This window comes from Mauremys reevesii, linkage group 19 (genome assembly GCF_016161935.1).
Source record: "Mauremys reevesii isolate NIE-2019 linkage group 19, ASM1616193v1, whole genome shotgun sequence".
Classification (NCBI taxonomy): Eukaryota; Metazoa; Chordata; order Testudines; family Geoemydidae; genus Mauremys; species Mauremys reevesii.
The window spans coordinates 25,170,066-25,192,630 of NC_052641.1; the positions used below are offsets into that span (position 1 = coordinate 25,170,066).

At 48.4% G+C, this 22,565-nt stretch overlaps 1 long non-coding RNA gene across 1 annotated transcript in view; it reads right to left on the reverse strand.

The window, feature by feature from the left end:
- LOC120386845 overlaps positions 1–15,946 on the reverse strand; it is a 28,676-nt gene extending 12,730 nt beyond the window's left edge. Inside the window, exons 1-2 of the long non-coding RNA XR_005589940.1 lie at positions 15,904–15,946; positions 2,721–2,917 (exon numbers count right to left, since the gene is read on the reverse strand). This is a non-coding gene — a long non-coding RNA (uncharacterized LOC120386845). The remainder of the gene's footprint in view (positions 1–2,720; positions 2,918–15,903) is intronic.
- Between the last annotated feature and the right edge of the window lie 6,619 nt (positions 15,947–22,565).

Genomic DNA, 22,565 nt, shown 5'->3' on the forward strand with positions numbered 1-22,565 from the left:
TCAAAGGGTGGCAGGACTGGTGGCTGCTTTTTGTTCTTCTGGATGTCAGGTGCTGGCAGTTTCCATACCACTAGTACATATACTTAGTGCTCACATGTACCAGGCAGTGGATATAGCCCTCCTGTGATTGGGGCTCATATCACTCTGAGTCCTGATGGCACCAAATAGCTACACAAAGCCAATTGCCCCTGCTTTACATTGTCCAACACACTGTTATCCCAAGCAGCCTTCTCCAGAACCTGATTCATTGTGTGTAGGTGAGCCTTGAATTAGGAATTGCTTCCTGCCTCTTCGGAACTTCAACTAACCATAAGTCGTCCCTATTGTCTGAACTCAAGCTATTGTCAAACACAGACAGCAGGCCTGCTGTCTTCCACCTTTCCCCTTATACGTGTGAATACCAATGTCCCAACTGCCTGGGACCGCTCTTCATTATAGTCACATCTCGGCCATTTGTTTTCTGGGCTGCTGCTGTTCATCATCATCTCATGTAACTAGCTTAGCTCCTACTCCTACTCTGAGCCTCTTCCCTGATCCTGGTGGCCTGTGCAACTTTTTCTGCTGGTCCTTCAGAGATGCCTTGCAAACGACAATGCATCTTGGTCTCATTCCCGGAGAGCGGAATGCCACAGGTGAGTCCAATTACCACAGTCTCCCAGGCTCTTAGGCCCTGGTTCAGTAAAGCACTTTAGCATGTGCCTAATTCCTTTTGCCTTCAATAGGATTAATCATGAGCTCAAGTAAAGCATGTGCTTAGTTCTATTGCTGGAATGGAGACTTCATTATCTTTACCCTAACAATTATTTTTCCATTCTTTGCGCAGCATTAAAGTTAACTATTGTTTCCCTTTCATTTTCTCTTTTACTCATTTCAGTTGGTGTTTGCTTTAGGAATCCAGCATTCTTCTCCCTATTTTCCATCTTACCCTTGGCCTCAGCTCTTTGCACAGACACATAGTGGCTGGTGTTCAATCTTTTCTCTAACATTTGTTATTTATTCAGGCAAGACTTCAAATTTGTCTTGTTTCATTATTCTCAGTTTGGGAGTGGTTTTCTCCATAGCACTGAATATATTTTTCCATTTAATCAGTGATTAATTATTCAGCTTCTGCTCTTCCGAAGCTCTGCATCTGTTGGTATGTCTGTTTGCTATTCTTCTTTTCTTTGCAAAGCTTTCAGTTTCAGCAATGTTGACTTTTTAACTTCATGTTGCACTATCCCACATATTGGCCCAATTCAGTAGAGCATCAAAAGAACTCAAGTGTCTCCTTAAAGTTAAACGTGCCTAAATGCTTTCCTGAATCGAGGCCGCCTTCTGTCCAACCAAGACATGGCCAGAGGGATTTCAAATGAAATTTTCATTAAGAAGCCTATGTCACTTTTCATGGAACAATCAGAACATTCTACGGTCCTTGTTTTGTATCTGGGTAAAATTTTCCACAATGCCCTGCACACGCTGCGAAGAAACTGAGGGATGCAGGAGCCCAAGTCCCATTGAAGTCAAAGGGGTTTCCTAAGTGCCTAAGTCTCTTTTGAAAATGGGACTTGGGCTCCTAAGACTCAGTGCGTTTGAAAACATTTAGCCTACGTCTTATTGAAGGACACGTCCAATTGCTTCATTTGCCTGCTTTTCACAAACTGTATTTGGTGCCGGATACTCAATGGGCTGCTGATGGATTTTTGATGAAGGAATTTCATGTGGTCTCTTCTTGAAAAATTTCTGTGTGAGCTACCAGAAATCCCCAGGCTTGTATCTGAATTCCACCTGTAACACTGCCCTTTTGTCCATAGTTTGTGTAGCCTAGTAAACAAATATTCATGGGGAAAAGAATGAGTCTTGACGATAGAACTGTCATTACAACTGTCTGTCCCTAAACAGCTGGACTTTCATGTTCAGGTAAAATATATAGAATATTTAATTTTGCAGACTAACTTGTCTGCCTCAGGGTTTGCTGGACAGCAATGGTTAATATTAACTAGCTAATCTTTAGAAACGTTTCCCCCTGGAAACATCTCCCACTTTCCCATACCTAGTGGTATAATTCTCTGCTTCTTGACATTGTTAACATTCCAGTAGCAGTAGATTAAGGAGACACCAATAAAGGGATTGTGGAGCAACAATGAGAGAGTTTTAATATATGCACATATAATTAATTCTGTCTCTAGGTTGGAATTCTACTGACATGCAGTGTTCTTATTCCTCCAATTACAATGATGAGCCAGAGAGCACCTCCTTTTAAAACAAACTTTTGAGAGAAAACCATACAGAATTGTTCTTCTTTGTATAAATAATTACAAAACTCTGCTATATAACAAAAACTTTTTCAAAATGAGGAAGTTTTAAAAGAAATCTACTGCCTTTAAAACTGTCGTTTGTACTACGAGGCTGATAATTATTTAAAGTAAACTTTAACATTTATGTCTATTAAATTTAACTTAATTGAATAAATGAATACGAAACATTTAAGGTTAGGAAAAATAATTGTTTATAAAACATACATTAATTCCATGAACATTCTTATAAGTTCACACTTATTTTTTATTTTGTAATAAGGAGGAAAGAATCATGCATTTTTCCCAATGCTTTAAGGCATTTTATAATTGGATTTTATGCCATAACTTAGCTTGTACGGTTATAAGTATATTTAAAGATATGTTAAATTCATCAAGCATTCACTTGTTAAGCTGGTTAAATATAATTATAAATATTCAAGCATTTACCTTGTTGTGACTAGGTGCAGCAGACACCCTTAAGGTGAGACTCAATGATGTTCGTATGCTGAGCTGAGAAGAAGCCCATGGAGGATTAGGGTGTGTTAAGTCTCTCTTCAGACAGGTGCACAAACACTTCCCCCTTGTAGGTGCTACCTGCTCTTTACTGGACATTTATTACAAGTCAATGCAATTTCACAAAGCACCTGCATGCAATAAAAACCTATTACATGTGTGAGGCCTTAAGGAAATTAACAGTTCCTCCCTAGGGATGCATATTTTGTTAAGATGTTTATTACAGATGAAGTGGTCCTGGGGTAAAACATTAACAAGTTGTAGAGTGATAAAAGGAATTTTATCATTTCTCAGTGACATAAATAGGAAGAAACATTTAACTAAATCTATAAAATTCCTGTTTCCTAATGAATTTGCTTTAACTATTTATTAACTGGATCAACTGGCTGAGGCCACATTTGTTTGTTTGTTTGTTTGTTTTTTCAAAAAGCAAAATAATTCTATGACCAAATGTGCTCATCAAAATCTGCTACCAGAAATAAAGAAAGAAAGAACAGTTTGCACAGAGGAAGGAACATCAATAGTCTGTTGTGAGATTAAGGAAAGCACAACTTTAAAAATCAGTTTGCTGTTGTCAGATTGATTTAAGCATTAGATGTAAATTTTACCTTCAGTATTAAATTATAATAATACATTGAGCTCTTACATATCATCATATTTTGTGCCATAGTCCAGCAATTTATTTTTGGTTAGGATTACAAAAGCATATTATTTTTTTAACACCAGATTAACCAAGTTTGTCTGTGCTCCATTATTAGAGATGAAAGCACTGAGTACTGCCTTTGGACTAAGAATGCTGAATCTAATTGAATTATATGAATGTAGTTAAATGTCTACTTCAGAAAGGCTATATTCACTTTCAAGATTAGTTACTTCAAGAGTTAATGGGCTATTTAAACAACATAGTCCAAGAGCCAAACACAGGTGGGCTGTGTTAATAACTTTATTTAAACCGCTTTTCCCCTTTGAGAGGCACAAGCCATCCATTAATGCATTCATTAGAGTTTATGGCATAGTTCTGCTTTTTTCCTAATGACACTATCCAGACTCAAACTTGCTCAGCTAATTTAGCCCAGCTGCCCTTTGCCTCTCAGCAACAGGTCTCTTGTTCTTCAGTCATACATGCTAAAGTGTCACAATGATTAGTTTTTGTTGCATTGCTACTCTTTGCAATATTGTTTTGTGTATTCTTTGCATCTGAGCCCACTTTTCCTTTGGGTATTTTCCATATGGCTCTGGGGAAATGCCCCACCGGGCAGCCATTGGAAAAGGCAGCACAGTGTAAGAGCTAAAACCAAATTCCCGACAGTGCTTGCATTCCAATTTGATTGAACATAGCAGTTTATTACTTGCCTCTAACTAAAGAAGCTAACAAGATTTAATATCCAGTTCTGCTGCAACTATTTGTAACAGTTCCTTGCTATTGCCACACCTTCACCAGTTGCCTGACTTTTCAAAGTGTGTTAAACTGAGTCCAAAGATGTTTGTCCCCAATGACGTTAGAGTTGTAAAATATATAATTGGGGACTGAAGTGCTCACTTCCACCAGTAGCTAAAACACAGGTAACCTGTGTCTGTTTAGTAACTAATTCCCCAGGTACTAATGAACATCACAATGAATAAGAATGACCAATGTGTCACTCTCAGATTAACAGCCAGGAATTGCACATACAGAGTATAGACTCAGCCCTGTCAGCTGCTGAAATTTGCTCAGTTTATTTGGGGACTTTTTATCAGATTAGGGTTTGCAGGTCTAACATTCCTGGGATTTGGCTTTCAGGCAACTTGTATCCAATTTGAAATAGCCTTAACTTGCTCAGATCTCAAGCAATGCTGCGACTTCCATTCTGTTTACTGCAGCTGCTGTTCCAGTAAGATCATATGCCCCCTAGTGTGTATTAAAACCTGACAGAGGTAACGGTCCCAGTGGACGGCGTTGGGTGAATTCTGGTTGGTGCTTGATAAAATATGTACGATGTTCCCCAAGTTGGCTCTAGTGTTCTTTTTCACCTGAATTTAGAAAGAGAATCTAATACACCTCTATCCTCGGGAGCCAAAAATCTTACCGTGTTATAGGTGAAACCGTGTTATATCGAACTTGCTTTGATCCACCAGAGCGCGCAGCCCCACCCCCTCGGAGCACTGCTTTACCGCGTTAGATCCGAATTCGTGTTATATCGGGTGGTGTTATATCAGGGTAGAGGTGTAGTTGATACAAGTATGCAATACACTGTAGGTATAAAACATGGTCTTATTTCTATGGAGGTGAATGATATAAATAAAGAACCACTACTGCTCTACTCTGCCAACGTCTCTCTATTGAGGAACTTCCGTTTCTAGTGTTAGATTGTAAACTCAGTGGGGAGGCAGATGTCATTTTATTAATCTGTAAAGCACATGCGCCCCCTGGCACTGTATAAGCAATAACAGTAATGGGTGCTGCCTATTGCATTGCTTTGGGAGAGACAGAAGTCTCCCCTTCTGGCAGATGTCGTCCCTCTATCGCGCACTGTCTCTGGCGCCTCGGAGGGAAACGGGCAGCGTGCACGGCAGTCCAGGCTTGGAGGTGACTGGGGTTCAACCAGCAAGACAAAAATTGTGCTGACTGGCTATGGGGAAATGCGGGGGGTACGGTGTTTTCTTAGGGCCTATCTGGCATCTTTATGCTGCTGCTCCTTTGGCGTGAGCAGGGAGCCAATCTTTGGAACCTGGCAGGGCTATTTCCACTGGGATGGGGAATCGACAATACGAGTCAGGTCTGTTTATTTACAAGAAATGTTCACTCAGTCCTGCTTCCCTGAACACACCGAAACAAACAGCGGGCAACTCCTTGCTCAGAAATCCCTGAGGCTGCCATGCCAAAGAGCGCTGTGCCCGGGCTGCATTCCCCCCCCTGCGTCCTGCCAGGGTCCCGCTCACACCCCTCATGGCCTCCTGCCTCCAGCACATGCAGCTGCTTCTGTGTCCTCACAGCTCAGCTTTGATCTGCCATGAACAGTGCAGAGCCTTGGGCATGGCCTCTGCAGTGTACAGGGGCTGAACGGCTCCTTCCGCTGGGCCTGAAAGAGTGCTTGGCTCCAGTGGCTGTAGCGAGGCCTGTGATTATCTCTGGACTCCCCTGAGGGCAGCCATCAGCACCTTTCCGAGTAACACTATAGTCGGTGGATGCAGGAACAGCCCTGATGATTGACAGCTGATGGAGAACTCTCTGTGCATAGCAGAACTCACTGGATTTCCTACACCAGCTGCCCCCAGTCTGCAGTGGAAGGGGTCATGCCCGGCATTCGGGGGCAGTCTGTGGGTGGAAAGAAGGCCTGATGGAGCCAAGCTCTGATATACCTGGTCCTCTATGGGCAAACAGTCCATCCTTTATACCCATGGCATAGACAAGAGCAGGGCCCTTGGCGATCAGGGAGCCACAAACAGTTCCCTGCATATGCACCGGTGCTTGAGGAGCAGAGCCCCTGCCTTGACGAGCTCACAGTAACAAAGGAGTGCATGGAAGGAGGAGTGTAACACGCAACCTCTCAGTGCTGCATGGGCCACCCTGTGCACAACGGGGTGGTTCTAAAGCAAGGCAGCTGGCGGGTTCCTGCATGAGCACTGGGAGCTCAGGGCAGGGCCCTGTGGGTGAGCAGGGATGCAGGGATGTGAGGACGGGGCCCGTTCAGTTCTCTTGCATGGTCTGACGGTGAGCACCGCCCCCTAGTGTCAGCACCATGCTCAGAATCTGGCTGTGCTCTGGTGGCCTGGTCTGTGGCAGGAGCTGCAGGCCTCACTCCACCCCCCATCCTCCCGTCTCTGCCTGTGCTCACCCGCATGCACCACACGCAATCAGAGCCCCAACAATGGCTCTGAAGCTGGGTTTGAACACTGCTGCATAAACACTTCAGCTCCTTCTCCTGGAACAATAAACATTCCTTGGCAGCACTGGGCTGCAGTTTTGGCAGATTTTCTTTAAGCTCCTGCTTTGTGCCCCTCCCATCTGACTGGTGGGCTCCAGGCCTGGCTGTTTGGTTGAACAGAAGAGCCTGAGGTAGTGAGGTGAGCTGGCCGGGACAATCCCCTTCTAGCTCCCAGCTGGCTGCAGAGCCTGTCTCTGGGATGATGGGAGCTGTCTGAGCGCCGGCAGCATCTGCACTGCAGATCCATTGCCCCAGTGTGTGCAGCTCAGACGGGGTGATAAGGTTGTATCCACAGAACGGGCCTGTGAGGGGGTGTCCGCCCCACCCAAGGCTTGAAGGGGTTTAGGGGGCCAGGTGGGCCAATTAGCTCCCGAGGCTGCACCTGGAGGCGGAGCCTGGGAACAGGTTATTAATTAAAGGAGGCTCAGCAGGACTGGCACAGGAGGGGCCTGAAGAAAGCCCAGGAGCTGAGAGCAGCTGTGGGCTGCAGGGAAGCCGTCTGCAGTCGCTCCCTGGGCCGGCAAAGCCAGAGAAGGGAGGGAGGGAGGCTCAGGGGAACGGCAGCGAGGGATGAAGTAGGGCAGCCTTTGGCTGCTGAGGAGAGGGCCCCTGGCTGGCACCTGGAGGAGAGGGGGGGCTGGGGCTCCTGCCAACCAGACACTGGGGAAGGGGCACAGACCAGGCAGTGGAGAGCGGACAGCTGGGGACAGTTCGCCTTGAAGATTGTGATACCCAGGAAGGGAAGGACCATGGTGACCGGGCCAAACGGCCAAGTCACGAACAGGCAGCTGCAGCTCCTGGAGCAAGAGGGGCCTCAGGGTGAGAGGACGATGGGTGGAGAGACCCAGAGGAGGGCGCAACACCTGGAGAGAGCTAATCCCAGGGCGACCAGGAGGAAGCCCCTCTATCGGTGAGTGGATCCTGTGGCAGGGCCACAGAACTAAAGAAAGGAAACAGAGGAGGATGGATTCCTCCAAGCGGAGCAGGCTGCAGGAGCCAGAGCTGCGGTAGGTCTGGCCATGGGGCGGGGGGTGCAAATGCCTGTGTCTCCATGGGGAGGAGGCAGCATAGGCCATCCGGTCACATCTGGCGTTACTGCCACTCATTCTAAAGGCCGGTGTGGAAAACGATGGCCCAAAGAGAGGAGTGCAGCCTCCTCCGAGCTCTCGGCTCGACCCACACTGATCCCAGCCTTGCACAGAGGGAGGTTTCTGCATGGCAGACAGAGGGACACGCAGCTGATGGAAGGGAGGTCTTTGCAGAGCCGGGAAAGGCAGGAAGTGAGACATGCGTTTGGAACAGGGTTGCCAGGTGTCCGGTTTTCGTCTGGAACACTTGGTCGAAAAGGGACCCTGGTGGCTCCAGTCAGCACCGCTGACCAGGCCGTTAAAAGTCTGGTTGGCGTGGGGCTGGTAGGCTCCCTACCCGGCTCTGTGCGGCTCCCTGGAAGCGGCGACATGTCTGGCTCCTAGGCACAGGGGTGGCCAGAGGAGCTCCGTGCGCTGCCCCCATCCCATTGGTTGGGAACCACAGCCAATGGGACCTGCGGGGGCGGTGCCTACGGGCAAGGACAACACACAGAGCCCCCCACGCCTCCATCTAGGAGCCAAGGGACATGTCACCACTTCAGGGAGCCACCTGAGGTAAGCACCTCCCGGAGCCTGCTCCCAGCACCTCCTCCTGTGCCCCAACTCCTGCCCCAGCTCTGAACCCCACCCCGGAGGCCACATCTCCTCCCACATCCCAACCCCCTGCCCCAACCCTGAGCCCCTCCCGCACCCAAACTCCCTCCTGTAGCCTGTATCTCTCACTCCCTCCCATCCTCCAACCCTCTGCCCCACCTCGGAACCCCTCCTGCACCCTGAACCCCTCGACCCCAGCCCAGAGCCCCCTCCTGCACCCCAAACCTCATCCCTGGCCTCACCCCAGAGCCTGCACCCCCAGCCGGAGCCCTCGCCCCCTCCCACACCCCAACCGCCTGCCTCAGCCCAGTGAAAATGAGCGAGTGAATGTGTGGGAGAGCAAGTGACAGAGGGAGGGGGGATGAGTGAGTAGGGGCGGGGCCTTGGGCAAGGGGCGGGGCCTCAGGGCAGGGACTGGGCAAGGGTGTTCGGTTTTGTGCGATTAGAATGTTGGCAACCCGAGTTCCGAATTCCCATCAGGGTGCGCTCCTTTCCGGAAGATGGCAGGCACGAGGTTCCAGGCAGGCAGGCTCTGTCTGTTGTATTAAATGCAAAGTACATGACTCAGTGTCTTCCTTGCTCCTTGTCCATCTCAAGAGATGCAGAAATGTTTTACTGGGAAGTAGAGACGCTCCAGGACTGAAATACCACAACGAGCCTAGCAGGCTCCAGGTGTCTGGGCAATCCAGTTCTTCTGGAACGCCCGAAACGCTGTGTATATGATGGGTGGGTGGGTGCGTGTGCATGCAAGTGTGTGGGAGAGAGAGATCCTTTCCAACTTCTAATGACGCTCCAAATCCATTCATAAATGCCTTCCTAGCACGCCTCACTTATCTGTGATCAGCAACATTACCCCATTTCTGCTGTTATTCCTCCTCGCTGCTGCTGCTGTTTGCCATTGAGGGGGGAGAGGTTCCTCTCTGAAATGGCTCTAAGCTGCAGATAAATAGTCCCTACTGGTTTGTAGCAGACATGCCTGCATATCTCTTTGTACCAGGCATGGGTGTGTAATATTGTCACCGCTTACTATAATGTTTCCCGTTTAAGCAGCGAAACACATGCCAGGAAGTAGGGGCCGGATTCTTACAGGTGTTTGGGTGCCAGTGAGATCTGCCTAGGCGCCTGGCTCCCACTGAAATCCAGTGACAAGGGGACCCCTCAGCCAGCCTGGCCCACTCCTGCCTTACGCTGTAGGCAGTAGGCTCTCACTGCACACAGGCAGGCAGGAGGTGGGAACTGGCTGAGGCACGGTTAGGTCCTGGATCCTGCAGCAATGCTCATGCAAAGTGATTCTCAGGGACTATCGTGTCCAGGGTGCAGGGGCCTGGCTACCAAGGATGCTCACAGCAAAAGCTGGTGACAATGAGCCTGTGACCAAAGCGACCCCACATCTGCCAGGCCAGATTTCCAATGAGGCGGCCCCGGTGTTCTAGGGGCGCCTCACCTCTCTAAAACTGTGTGCAACATGGAGGTCAGCCGGGGGGTGGGGTGAGAAGATGCTGTGCCTATTGGCACATAAGGTGCAAATCCAGCCCGGCCTTCAGGCATCCTCCTTGGCTCTAATCCACACAGGGCTTTTTCACTGGCCCCTGAGCCCAAAGGCCATGCAGTTCAAGAACGACCCCAGTGGCTGCACAGCAGGTGCAGCATGGGAATGGAATGGACAAGCCCATGCATGTCCTCCCTGCCCCCATCCCCCCTGCATTTTAACCAGTATTACCTTTGGCACATAATCGAAATGACCTCATTGGTAATACAGGATCTGCCTTTGAGTCCCTCACAGTTACTGGTTCCTCAGCTAGTCCATCCATTTCTCCTCTGAGGCACCCTGCAGCGCAGCCCTGCAGCAGCTGGTCAGAGCTGTCATCTGCAGGCTCTTCCGCCCCTGTGGAATGCGTCTGGCAGGGCTCTGCCCAGGTCACAAAGCCACTTCCATGACTGGCTGTCTGGGTGGCAATCTCAGCCGGAAGGCTACTGAGTCAATGTGCCCGGGAGGACGGCAGCCCACCCAATCTGTGCGTGGGAAGCTAGTTTTACCAGCGCACCTGTCTTGTGGAGAGAAGGTCTCAGGACTGTTGTCTGTCTGGCACCTTTCCCCACCATTAACTCTCATACAAGAGAAGAGCGAAATTGACTCTCCATTTGTCACTCCAGGGTGCTGTCTAAAGTACCGATTGTGCTGTGGCACCTGGACAGTGGTGTAAAATAAAGCTCTGGGTACATGCAGAATTGCACCTGAATGACTGAGGAGCAGAGGTCTCCTTGTGTCTCAGTGGGAGGTGTGCCCCTGAATCACACAGGTTCGTCTGAGAAACCCTCCCAGACACATCCTTATTCACAGCTCCTAGACACCTCTCGCTTCCCACCAGTTAGCCTGCACTGGTGGCCAGGGGGCCATCATGGAACCCTGCAAAAACCTAAAGCCATCCCATAAATTGTGTACTGAATGCTAACATGATATACTGTGACACTCTGGGCTGATAACACAGATCTTACAGTTCATTAGAGGATTTCTTCTGAGGCCATAAAAGCAACGGAGGGAAAAAGAGAGAGGCAGGGCTCAAACATGCATAAATCTCCCTAACTACTGCTCATATATCACAACCTGTAAACCTGCTGGAGAAGGAGATTGTAACAATAACCTCAACAGAATAAAACATTTTCCATACATCTTCATTTTTGGGTGGTCCTAATTTTGTCTTTGATTTATCATGATTTGCTTCTAGTTTGGAAAATAATTCTGTGCTCATACATCTTACTTATAATTACATCCCATGTGCTGTCCTGCGGACCCATATCTATGTTAGTGTCCTTATGTCCTTACAGATTTTGAATTTTAAAAGGAAAAAAATTGCATAAACAGCTGTTCACTGCTCCCTTTAAATTCCTACAGTAGGACTGGAGCTGCTGTTTTCTGCTCTAGTTTTTATTTGTTTGCACTAGTCACATTACATAAACTAAGATGCACAGTACTACAGTCACGTAATACAGTCTGAGACTAAAGGGTTTCAGGCATAAATAAATATATGTCCACCAGCAAAAACGAAAGTAATTCCACACATAATTAACTCCTCCATATTCTCCGTCATAACTTAAGAAAAAAAGGTAATTAGCAGCCTTGATGATGAAAATCGTACTGCAGGTGAAAGGATTCCTTTGTCTTCTACTCCGGAATGCTCTCCTTGCATTGCGAGAGCCGTGTGGGGATGTACTAATGAAATGAAATGACTGTACCCCCATTTCTATGGTCCTGGCTTCTCAGCATGGGCTGGGACACAGCTGTGCAGATTCAGGATCTCATTTTAAAGCAACCACTAGATGTCACAGAAGGCATGTGGCCAAACACTACTCTGCAAAGGACAAACGCTCCTCACATTCAGAGGCAACGTTCCACAGGCTAGGGAATAGCCAATGCATGAGCCTTTCTTCCTCTCCTTGTAGGGAAGGGGCTTCTTGGGTGGACTTTTCCTTACCTATCCCCACCCCTGAACCTGGCCCGTGTGTGTGCAAAGGCATTTGTCACTTCCCCACTATGGATGGGTTTGGTCACAGAAGGCAGCATGGTCCAGAGTGGTTAGAGATGGGAAGCGGGTTCTCTCCCTGGCTCCAGTGCACTGTGTGACCTTGTAGAGAGTGGTAAGGAGATTTGTCCCTCTCCCCATTAGGGTAGGTGGAGATAATAGAGTGGGTTGGAAAAGTGTTGTGAGGTTTTTTTCCCATGACTGAACAGCTTTAATATTTACTCCCCTTTGTTGGGATTCCATGCACGACACAGCACTTTCACCCCAGGATCTCTAAGGATCATGTGTTAACAACATTATAATCACAAATAATCTGAATACGTTTTCACCAACTGCTTCAGTCCAGGTGCTCTCCTCCTCTTCAGCTCCCCAGGAAATTCCATCCCTTTCCTGCCACTCCACAGCATCTGCTGGTGTGATCAGTGACCGCTCTGACACACATGCCCCTGGGGTGATGGACATTCTCTAGTGACGGCCCATGATAAGCCAGTCGGGTGTGCAAAGGTGAAGTCCCCCCGGAACCCTGCCCCAGGGCCCTGGGAGGTGCAAAGTGGGAGCAGCAACTCTGCACAGAGAGCCTATGCACAAGCCCTGCCAGGGCTGCTGGTGGCCCTACTCTCTAGCAGTCCCCATGGCCCCATGCTGCTGGCTCTGGGGACCCCAGTCATGGCTACAACATGAAGAAAATGCACCGTCTGAGCCTGGTCCCTCCTTCGGTGTTGGAACCATGGGGAGGCACAACATCGCCTAGCTGGGATCCCCCACCTGTATGATTCTTTGGACTTCTCTGGCTCTGCCTCCAGCCTAGCTCCCCATTCAGCCAAGCTTTGGGCTCCTGCATAACGTACAAAGCCTGCTAGGCCCAAGAAAAGCCTCCTGAAAGAACAACATGGCTCGGCTCCTGCGCGTGGAACATGCCCCTCGAAAGAGTCTCCACTTTGAGAGTGACTTCAATGGCTTTCCAACAGCTGCAGCCACGTATCTGAACACCTCTGGGTGATACTTTAGCAACAGGAACCAGGAACTGGTGCTTTAGTTGTCATCTCAGCAAAAGACAATAATGAATACGGCCATTCCGGGCCCAGGCCGAGATGAGAGCAGATCCCCAGTGCTTTAGCATCCAGGGCTTCCTGTCCACGGTGCTATGAATAACTCCATTCAGTGCAAGAGCTTGGAAACATTTCCCCCCCTTTTTAAATCTTTGGTGTGAATTGCTTTATTACTTCAAGGGAGCTGGGAACTGAGAATCCTGCTGCTGATACTGGCTCTGATGCAATTCATCTGAAAGCAATTGCACTACAAATCAGCATTTGTCACACTGCCCAGTTAATGAGCTTATCCATGGTCTGGAGAGAGACAGGGCAAGAGGCAGCCCTGTTTCTAGGGATGGGAGACAATTTATAACTTTCCATGCTAGCTAAGTCCTGGGTCTCTTTCTGAGAAAAGCCTCGGGCTGTGCCAAGGCTGATGGCGTGCTCTGAACGGCAGGATAAAAGCACGACGTAGGATGTTACAGCCTCCGTAGTTAGCATCCCAAACATCTGCTGCTGATGCGGGTTACAAGGGCCGCAACAGGAAAGACAAAAATATTATTCAAAAATCATGTGATCATTTTAGAGCTAGCCGCAGCGACAGAGCTTCTCTGCTCAGTAGCTGCCACGCCACCCGGGGGCTCGCAGGAGAGCCTGGCTCTGGCAGGGTGGCCCTGTCGGGACTGCACAGCCTGGGGCAGGGCGCAGCCCTCCCCACATTTCCTCTGTCTTCCATCACTCAAGACCATGGGCGGAGTCTGCCCTGCGTAGCCCAATTTCCATCCTGTGCTATTTACAGACCGGCCTGTGAGACCTCGAAAGATGGGAATCGCAAACAAACAAATATTGCTTTTATAATAGGGCGCCAGTATAGCCTAAAGCAGAGAGCTGGGCGTCAGGACTCCTGGGTTCTGTTCCTGACGTCACCAGCTTTGTGAGTGTCTTGGGAGCCCCAGATGAAAGGGGAGCGACAAGGTCAAACCATTGTTATTGATTGATATTGTATGTTAGCATGTTATTGTTTGCTGCATCTAGGCGCGTCTCTGGGGACGGGTACTGAAGAAGCAACCACACTGGAATCGATATTGGTCCAAATGAGGCCAGTGCTAGTGAATAGAACTAATACAAGAGGTGGAGGCTCGTAACCTGGGTCTGGAAATAGTCTGACTGTCCCATCACCCGCACATCTCGTCTAGTGCTCAGTACTTGTTAGGCGAGCACACTCCTTACCAGTGAGTGGGCAGCATGTGACAGATGGAGTCTGGGGTGAGACATGGAAGATTATCAGATGGGTTTGTGTCTTTTTAGCTACATTCTTGCAGAATGAAATTTCAGTGCAACACGTCTCAAGGCAAATCGTTCATTATTCTGCCAAGCACCCTTCCCGAAAGCACGTGCAATGTTATCGGTGGTACTCGGGGAGGATGATCTGCCTGCAGGCACATGGACCCGCACCAGCCAGCCTCTGCCCGCACAGCCATGCTTTCATTAGCATGGCTACTCTAAGTTAGTGCTGGCGTCCCTTCGGGGGTGGCCTGTTCTCAAGCGGAGCGCACTTGTGGGCTGGAGGGCTTCCAGCAGCGAGGGGATAGGGTTGGGGCAAGAGTCATTCCATCAAGACTTGGCTTCTGTTTCCTTGACCCTAGCATAGGCTCCTCATGCTGCCTGCCTGCCTGCTGCAAGGCGTTACCCTCTCCACAGCTGAGAGCAGAGCTGCTGGGGGTACATGCCCAACATCCAGTGGGGAAGTGGGAGGGGCAAAGAAGAGAGCCCCAGAGGAAGGCAGGATGAACAGAAACTTGGAAGGAGGCTGATGGAGGGAGCAGGACCTTGTTTTATGTAAAATCACCTGCTGTGCTGAGCTTTCCCCATTCTTAAGCCTAGAGCTTAATGCCGCTGCATTCCCAGCCTAGCCGGCTAGCTGCTTAGGGCAGCCAGCCCAGATCTTTCTTTGCCCCTGCCACCTCTGCTTCATTGCACAGCCGTTTAAAGCTTTGCAGAGACTGCAGGGTACTCAGGGGTGGAGGTAAAATTAATGCTAGCAGGAGCCTCAACGAAATTAGCCCAAGCAAAGAAACAAAATGAATACAATAAATAAAGTGCACTTTGTCCCCTTTCCCTTCAGCTTTCGGGTAGCACTGGCCTGTCGCTCTGCTCTCATCTCTGCCTAGCAAACGGAGAGAGCCCCGTGCTGCACACACCATTGTATCTGTAGTGGGCATTTTATACTGGTGCGTTTGAATTGCAACTGACAGTGTGGCCTGCAGACGGCTACAGGGAGAGGCTGCTCCTTTCCTTTCTTATGCTGGGTATTTATTGTGGCACTGGCTGGTCAGACTGTTTTGATAGTACATTGCAGTGGGGCAGTGAGCGCTGTGCTCGCATCCCTCCATTCAGAAACCACAGACTTGGAAGCCCCAAAAATGAAAGTTAAAACTAACACAAATATCCAGATCAAATGTAAGTTCAGAAAAAAATGGCAATCCCTCGAGCACATCAGTCACAAAATGCATCAAGCCCCACCGCACGCATAGACAGCAAACCCCCTCCCCATTCCGCAGCACCTCTCACTGGAGCGCGTGTTTCCAAACGTGCAACGTATGCAACCGAGGACTTAGACACTAACTCCTCCAGTGGCAGCCTTCAGACTGCTCAGGCCCCATGTCTGTGCCGTCATCACTGGGTTCCGTGCAGCCATCTTACAGAGCCACCTGCTTCTGAGATGTGATTGGAGGTCAAACAGCTATCGACTGGTGTTTAGAAATCTGTACAAATATTTGTAATGCCACCGTCTGACACATTTCAAACTGACCCTGCCCTGTACATGCGCTGTATTAATTTGGGGAACATTTATTAAAATAAAAAGTATGTAATATTAAAGTGCTAGTCATTGCTATAGGGCATCCCTGTAGGGTCTGATTAGAGGTTTTCCTATTTTCATACCAGAATAGGCAAGTTTTAGGCCTACACTATCTTACCTTGGGATTGAATTCAAGTAATTTCTTTCCTTATTTCTGTTGCTTCTTCATCTGCAGATACTTGGCAGGGTTTATGCAGATGAATCAGTGTCACAGCCTAATCATTAATGCTCTTGATGCTAGTGTGGTGATTGGGCCTACAAATTTATCCCAATTGTGAGCTCAACTGTGAAAAGTGAGTGAAAGTTCATAAAGTGTCACAATCTAGAACAACACATGGCAATGGGGAAACGTGCAAAAGAAAAGAGAGACTGAATTAATCCAACCAAAAAGGCTTCTTGAGCTAACTCAAGGACAGTGATAGGCTCATGCCTGGTAAACAAGAACAGTGTGGGACTGAAAATCAGTGAACCAAAACTGGGGTGTCAGAAATCAGGGAGGACAAAATAATGCGGGGATGGGCTCTCTTCTACCCATCACTCCCTTTTAGAGGTCATAAAAAAAGAGACTTTGGAAGGAAACTCAGCAAAGGGGGAAAGCTGGTGTCCAGAATGCTGGCTGAGTGAAAGATGGAAGAAGGGGAAGGCGTGAGTTTCACCAGCATGGCTGCCACCCCCACTCTCTCCTGGGAACTGAGAGACATCCTGACCAGACTGAGCCAGAGAAAGGGATCCACTGGCTCCCATTAAATCCCAAACACTGACTGGGATTTGAGACTTTGTCACCCCACCCTCCTACTGTCTCCTTTTCCTTCCTCACCTTAATTTTTTGCTTTCCTATTCTCCCCTGTTGCCTTCTCTCTAGGAAAAGTCTGGTGGAGCCAGGCAAGACTCTGTATTTTGCAACACTGCTGTCAGCCTTGACCAGAAAGAGGCAGCTAAATGCAATGCCCAAATCAGCCCCACACTGGTACAAGTTTGCCAGGTCTCAGAGTGGCTGATAAGACGGTGTGCTGGGCCTGTGTTTCTCCAGCACTGCGGTTGCAGATGAAAGTTAACATGAGAAACAGAAACTGCATTTTCAATCTTTGCTCTTCTTTTCTCTCCCCTTTTGTGTCTGTTTTGTCCCCGTAGGAAATGGGATTGAACTTCAGCAGCAGCTCCAGCCCATCTCAGCTCACTTCTTTGCCCTTCCCCAGGACAGATGTTACTATCTAAGAGCCTATCAGACAGGGGGGTTCTTTCTGAAAGCTTTCTCCAGCTGCAGGGAACCGGACCATGGGCTATGGTTCAAATGAAAGCCTTGGTTAATACTTCACATTCCAAACGCTTTCACCTTTTTCTTTCCTGCCTTTTCTGTATCTTTAAGAAAAGGTTAAAAGGATTTGAATGGTGTGTTTGCCATGGCACTAGGAAGGCTGAAGTCGCTAACTGCCACACCCTAGACGTGTTAACAGCTTGGACTATTTGGGCCCTGGATTCCATCAACGTTAATACAAGAGAACCCGTGCATCTGCCGAGCCCATCTGCCGAGGAGGCACCCCTTGAGCCTACAGCCATCTTCAATGTCCCCTGATCAGCCAGGGTAGGATGCTGAAATTATAACAGTGTGTGACCCAGGAGCTTTCAGCTGCACCAACAATGAAAGAGTTAATGCAGTAGTTAAAAAGATTTTTAGCATGGGCCTGAACTGGGGACGAAAATCCATTACTCATAACTCTTCAGAAACCTGTTGCCTAATTCTTCGCTCTCTCTCATGATTTACAGAACACTACAAAAAGGAGAAGCACTTTGCAGTTGGTTTTTTATTGCACTCTCCAAAGTGAAGAGTTATTATTCAGTGTTCAAGCTGGACAAATGTGTTCCAGTGTTTTATGCATCCTTTTCATCTGATCTGGCCCCATGTCTAGCCTGCCCTCCCACTCCAAGCAAGGAACTTAATGAGTTTCTAAAACTGACTGCAGCTCAAGCAGCCCGACTGTTGCACCCTTGAGGGGTTAAACACTCTGAACCTGTACAGGTAAAAAGAGCCGTTCTCCATCAAGCTAGAGCCGATCGTGAGAGGGTTGGGGCGGGGGCAGCCCCGTGCTATTCCCAGCTGCTTGGTGGGCAGCTTTAGCAGCTTTAGGAGGAGCAGGAGGCAACTGGAACATGTCCAGCATGGTAGCCCTCATCTGTGTCACCATGTTACTGTTGCCATCAAAAATGCAGCAGGAGCTTGGCTGGTGCTGTTTTATGAAAGCAGGCGCCACGCACGTGAGAGCTGCCATGCTGGACAGGTGTGTATGGGGCAGCCTCGGAAGGGCACAGTGACTCTATTTGATTTTCCCACAAGAGCTCCCGGCTCACTTCAGTGCAGCCTACATGGGCCAACAGCAGACTGTGGCAACTGGCAAGGGCGGTTCTTTTTGAGCTGGAGCCAGATAAACCCCGGCTCACACCCCTCAGTGCTGGAGGACTGACGGATCCTCTCAGAATCCCACTCGGTTTGCTGTTGGAGGGAGTAGCTGAGGGTTTTATTGATTATTCTTTTCTTGTGACTAGTTTCCTACCGAAGACTATTGCAGAGAAAGCTACTGCACCTGCAGTCTCTTTCCTACCGTCCTGCCAGCTCCCCTCCCTGTGCCCCCCACCACCGAGGCACTGTCAGGAGAAGGTATTTTAATAGCAAAGGGCTCAGTTATGCAAATGAATAAAATCTGTGCAGTAAGTAATGTCCTGCCGGGCCCATGGATGTCAGTGGTGTCACACCAGGGTCAGACTGCAGCAAGCCAGTGATGTACCAGGTCCAAGCGTTCTCCAGCGAGTCCCAAACGGTGCCATGGCCCACCAGTGGTCTGTGAGCTACTTGCAGGTGGTTCCTGGAGACCTGGATTCTCCTCTGCAGCTGCTTTTATACAGCTAAAAACACTTAGCCATGTTTCCTCCCATTGCACACAAGCAATGGCTATAGCTGCCACAGGGAACTGAGGCAATCAGACAATTAAGACAGGCTCCGTAATTGGAAAAGCATTTGTGAGCCTCTGCTGTAGCTCAGTGGCACTGCAGGCAGAACCCCAACAGGAGCTAATTTTTCATTCTGGACAAGAGAGTTATGAGGTACAAACGAGTGCCCGAAAGGTTAGTAAAGTACGCAGGCTTAGCAGCAGTGATGGGTGTGTCTGCTGGGTGCAGCATTAGCCGGTAGGGCAGGCAGCTCCTGCTCAGTGTTTGTCACAGATCAGAAACACTAGCCCTTTGACAGATGCCACGTAGATCTTCATTTCCAAATTCACCCATCTGAGAAACATCTGTGAACTTAGGCTGGCAAATCTCAAGGAATGCTCTGCCAAGTACTCCACTTCCTCTTTTATAGCTTTGTAATCCTTGCTTTGGATTCCTCATTTAAAAAGAATAGAAGTGTGTGCAACTTTTCAGGAAAGCTGTGTAGATGCAGGAGGAGTTTTTGAAGAAAAGATTCATGGCATGAACAAAAAGCAGCCATGCCTTTTACAGACAGGCCTCAGTGCTTTAAACACTTATGAGCATCAGCAAGGAGGGGAAAGCAGATTAAAGAGTTGGAGTTTAAAGGGCTACATCTTATTAGAAAAGACATAGGCTTCATATTTCTCTCTGCTCTTATAAAACGAGGGTTATCCACTTACATCTCAACAAGGATCACTCACATGCAGACAAGTCACAGGGTAAGAAGCGCTTTTCTTAAAGCTGTTTGTGTAACAGTCACTGTTGTTTGTCAGGAACCACAAAAGGGTGCTCAGGGCTCAATTCAGAGACGCATTTGACAGTTTGGAGACGTAACTATTCCATGCTTCTCCCTTGAAATCCCACAGGAAACAGGCTTTCTTGCAGGATTTTCAAAACTTCCCCATTTTCAGTGGTGACATAAATACCATGAAAATAGCTCTGGGGTGCTTTGGTGTTTCTGCTTCTGGCCCCAAACCCAGAGGATCATGGAAATTTAAACAGTTACCTAAAGTAGTGGAACCCAGGCCAGCTTGGCTTTTCCTTTTGTTCCTCACTTTAGCTGGCTCAATTTACCCCTCCCTAATTGTAATACCCAAGAGAAGAACTTCTCGAAGTACAGCCCACAGGCCAGTGCTCCTAGACAGTTCTTTATTAGCTCCATGCACGTACAATGGAGAGATCCCCAAGCTGTCATCACTGCATCTGCACCATCAGTACATCCTGCTATTGTTATTTGGGGGCAAATCAGAATGTAAAATATGTGACAATTTTTTCTACTTTTAAAATGCAGCAAAGAGTCCTGTGACACCTTATAGACTAACAGATGTATTGGAGCATCAGCTTTCGTGGGTAAATACCCACTTCGTCAGACACATGACCCACGAAAGCTCATGCTCCAATACGTCTGTTAGTCTATAAGGTGCCATAGGACTCTTTGTTGCTTTTTACGGATCCAGACTAACACGGCTACACCTCTGATACATTTCTGCTTTTGTTTGCTATAGAACAGAGGCAGAAGGTCAGGGTGATGGGGCAAGATGGAAGGAAAGGACTGGTAGGGGCCGGGCAGCTGTATCCGATATGCTGCTTTAGTTCTGTTCTGGGTATTGTTCCTATCATCTGACTCCAGCTCAGATGCCCCTCTCACCGGCATCACACCACTTCAATCCCATTTCTTTCAGTGGCATTTACACCAATATGAGGTTGGAACCGGACTCCCTGTAGGATAAATGTGTAGAGGTGCACTCACTAATTCACCAGTGGGCGTATAATGCGCTTTTTGCTAGTTACCCTTTGTTTGTTGTCTCCTTCCAGTTTCCTCCCATGACTAGGTCCCTGGTGCAATCTATCTTTAGGTTCCTAGCTTCCCCACTTGTAGTTTTCCAACCTACAAGACAGGCCACATAGTGGAAAATTGTTTTTCCCTGTGGCTTGGCAGAGAGAGACCAATGTTCTCCACAGTGAACATGGCATCTCAGTAGCTGCTGTTGGAAGTGCCAGCCAGTTCCCAAGCTGCGTATCTCGTCTGGCAGAACAAGAAGACGATACACACTGCAGGCAGCAAACTGCACGGCTGAGCCAGTGGCTGGCTTCGGGGCTGGGAATAGGGACCCCGGAATCTCTCCTGCAGTGACCGCGTACTGTTCCACATTCATACGTGAGGCACGTTCCTGTCCCCTCCAGCAGGGAGCCAAACATGTCTGAATCCCATTGTGGGGCTGCTGGGAGCATTCAGAGTAAGAGCATTGGCATGTACTTTGGGTCTGATAGGAATCTGCCAAGGTGGCACCTGGGCCATAGGAGAGGGAAGAGAAGTCAGTAGGGAGCTTGCTTGTCCCTCCATCCTTGAAACACTGAGGAGGGACTTGGGCAGGAAACCCAGCACAAGGGCAATGAGACAGAAAAACAACATCCGATAATCAGCAAATAACCAAATAGGGTTATCCCCTTCCCCCGCCTCCTCCTCATTTTAACAAACTTCCCTCCTTCAGAAAGGATTGATAACTCAGGGCAGGAATTCCAGCAACAGGAGAAGCAGCAATTCAGGGAAATGTCAAAATCTTTACTAATCCAATGACCTTTTTCAGACAGCGCCTGGATATTGCATAAAGCAACACTCACATCAGCTGGGGAATGCCGGTGTTCATAGCTCGTGGAGTCAGAGGTTTCTAGGCACGAAGGCTCTCAAGTTCTGACAAATTCTCTGTTATAAACTCCCCTTGTCTCCAGGTTGCTGGGATCAATCCGGTTAGGCCGGCAAGGCCCTTGGAAGGAATCCAGACTCAGTGAGTCGCCAAGTGTACAAACTACACAGAGAGATTCAAAGGGACAGAATAATCCCAATCACCAGTCTGACCTAACAGGGGCGGCCACAAGGTGGCCAATACGTGTGCGGAGCTTCCCACAATAGCAAGCTGTTAATAAGGATCACAGGGAAATGTTCACAGGCAAGAGCAGCCTGTGTTTGCCGGGCGTTTGGCAGGAGCAGTCTGGCTGTGAGCCTCACACGGAGCTGCTTTGCCACGAGCTGCACACTGACTGAACCTGGACCTAGGCCACTAGCTCAGAGCCAGCAATTCAGTTGCTTTTCCAAAACTGAGTGCAGATGTGCATCCACAGGCACGTTTCAAACTCCCAGACTAAACCAGCACCTCTTCAGGCAGAAGCAAGAAGCAAGAGAGGAATGGGAACTTCACATCGTTCACAATTAACTCAAGGAGCATAGCTCCATCTCCTTCCCAGAATCACGGTAGTGTCTGCCTGCTTCAGCTCTCTTCGCCCTGGTCCCACTGCATTGCAATGTCACAGCATCAAGCAATAGCCCCAAGTCATGACTAAAATGGCCAAGGGCCTGAGACACCTACAGTTACTGATGACAGTGCACGTCCCTCCGTGTCTGACCTGGCACCAGGGATGTGGCAGCGTCACACCTTTTCAGCCACATCAGTACTTGGCTACAGAATGACAGACCTTTTATGAAACAGACCAGAGAGTAAAGAATAGAAAGGGCTGTCGTATAAAATATTTCTGCTCAATATTCCTGAATAGTAATACTAATTTTTATGACAATACAAGTCAATAGCTGATTATTGAGATATACTGACCTGAGCTGTAGATACTGACTAAGACTTTTTACTGAGTGCAATCAATCTTGATGTTCACCAACACGAGACCTCTAATATTTCATGCATTCTGAATGTCTTCATCAGCGATCTCTGGAGATCTCTTAATTAAAGCCATTAATTTAAAGTGTGTCACAATTTTTTCCTTTTGAAAAAAAAGGTTAAAGGGGAGGTGAAGTTGGGGATCCAGAAAGTT